Below are 2,542 nucleotides of genomic sequence, written 5' to 3'. Positions count from 1 at the left end.
AACAACAGACTAGAAGGATAAAGACCAATTAAAAAATGAGCAAAGGACATGGACAGATTATACACAAAAAAATATACAGAAAATAAATGCCCAGTAAGCCTACTGAAAAAAAGTTTATTCTTACAAATAACCAAATTCATGAAATGAAAACATTTTATCTCCCCCAATGAAATTGGTAATATCAGGTAGTTACTCACACTTATTATTTGCAAGGGTGGGATTTACACATCAGTGGGTGTATGCATCAACATACCCTTTTTGGAGAACAATTTGGCAATGCTGTAATGAAGCCTTTGATCATAATTTCTATTTCTAGGAACTTATTCTAAGGAGTTATCAATAATGTTTACATAGATTTATCTAGTATTATTTTAACATGATTATTTAAATTAGTAAAAAGTTAGAAATAACCTATATCTCCAACCATAAAAGATTTTTAAACTAAATGATGGTACATCCAGAAGATGGAACAGTTACCGATTTTAGAAAATCTATATTTTAGGGGCACCTGGGTGGCTCAGTTGTTAAGCGTCTGCCTTCAGCTCAGGTCATGATCCCAGGGTCCTGGGATCGAGTCCCACATCGGGCTCCCTGCTCAGCGGGAAGCCTGCTTCTCCCTCTCCCACTCCCCCTGCTTGTGTTCCTGTTCTTGCTGTCTCTCTCTGTCATATAAATAAATAAAATCTTTAAAAAAAAAAAAAAGAAAAGAAAATCTATATTTTAGTCACTCCACAAATATATTTATTGATATGGGAACAGTCATAATAATCATTAAATAATAAAAGGCAGACTACACATCTGTGTAGGATGTGTAGCAGGATCCTATTTTTTATATTAAAAAATTCTGTACATCTAAGCCCAGGCCAAGACTCACAGTCTGTATCTTTTTTTTTTTTTTTAAAGATTTTATTTATTTACTTGACAGAGAGAGACACAGCAAGAGAGGGAACACAAGCAGGGGGAGTGGGAGAGGGAGAAGCAGGCTTCCCGCGGAGCAGGGAGCCCGATGCGGGGCTCGATCCCAGGACCCTGGGATCATGACCCGAGCCGAAGGCAGACGCCCAACGACTGAGCCAGCCAGGCGCCCCGAGCTTTGCCATTTTGAATAGTTCTGAACAAGGACGCTGTTCTTTGCGTAAGTTGTGCAGATGAGCTGTTTGCCTCAAAGTCTAACATGATTATCTCTCCACTACTTACCTCTCCAGAAGAGAGTCTCTCCACCATTTCTGCCAGATCGTTTTCCGTCGCGGGGAGTCCTGGGCACTGCGGGATGTTGTGCGGCTCCCCTGGCTTCTCCCCGCTGGATGCTGTTAGCATCCCGAGACTAGTTTGACAGCCAAGGATGTCTCCAGACATTGCCGGATGTTGCCCCAGCTTGAGACCACGGCTCTAGAAGAAGCACCACTTCTGTAAGTAACGGAGCAGAGGTATCCATTTCTCCGCCTGATGTGCATTCCATTTTCCAAAATCGGCCCTCATTTTATAATATTTCTATCCATACACAAATATGTGGCACATGAAATGTCACATACTTAGCACTGGATGGAGAGGCCCATAACCTCCCTGACTGTGGATTAGTCAGATAAAATTCCAGCCTATGATGACAAAATGAGGTTACGATTCTTTACTTAAGGTATTCAGAATGCAAGATTTTTCTGGCAAAAGTTTTCTTGCAAATTCAAGAACTCAAGAACATCCTATGGCCAGTGTTTTTATAAAGCTCAAACATCTATTCTCGGTTTTAACTTGAAATGCAGCTGAAACGGTGTTCCTTCTCTTGATTTAACAAGAGTGATCGAAGGCCCACAGGGGAGGCGCGACAGACAAGGCCTTGCTCTGTGTCTGCTGGGGTCTCTCGGGTGCACGGCGCCGAGTGGACGGACACAGGAGGCCTCGAGAGATGTCAGGGTACCGTCCCTGTTCAGTGAAGCCCCTCTCTTTTTAATTTCTTCTCCACCCAATAAACTTCTTCATGTGAACATGTACATAAAGGGTTTTACAAAAGCAAACTGCCCACGCTCAAAGACTTGCTCTGAGCTTAGTTTCCACCTGGAAATGTGCTCCTTTACAGCGTTCCCATTTCCTCTGGCTCCCACTTTATTGTTGTCACTGCCGGGCGGGTCCCCACCTGGACCGCACCCCTGCGTGGTCGGCGGGGCTCCTCCCCGAGCTGCCTCCCAAGGCTCCTCCTTGCAGCTCCTGGACAGGCCAGCAGGCTCGAGGGCTTGCAGTTTGACATGGTCCACTTGGCTCCAAAGCAGATGGAGTTTCCAGGGTTCTCTGCGACCCGGGGAGGTCAGGGCGCGTTTCTTGCCAGGGCCTAGTAGTGTTTATCTTGGTGTGATTGGAAATGGAAGAGAAATCGAGGGCAGCCCTGTTACCCGGCGTGACGCCGGAGAACACTGCAGCCGGATAGAATTTTCCGCAGGCCTATCTGCTTCTGGAATTCCTTAGGGACACTTTGTGAGGAAAACGACAACTTACGAGCTGGTATTGACGGCACTATTAAGTGATGAATCATATTCACACTCGCACCTTGGCA

The sequence above is a fragment of the Mirounga leonina genome, unplaced genomic scaffold (assembly GCF_011800145.1).
Source record: "Mirounga leonina isolate KUSES-001 unplaced genomic scaffold, KU_Mleo_1.0 Mir_127, whole genome shotgun sequence".
In the NCBI taxonomy this organism is placed as follows: domain Eukaryota; kingdom Metazoa; phylum Chordata; class Mammalia; order Carnivora; family Phocidae; genus Mirounga; species Mirounga leonina.
The sequence above is the reverse complement of the archived record's forward strand: the minus strand, read 5'-3'. Positions refer to the sequence as shown.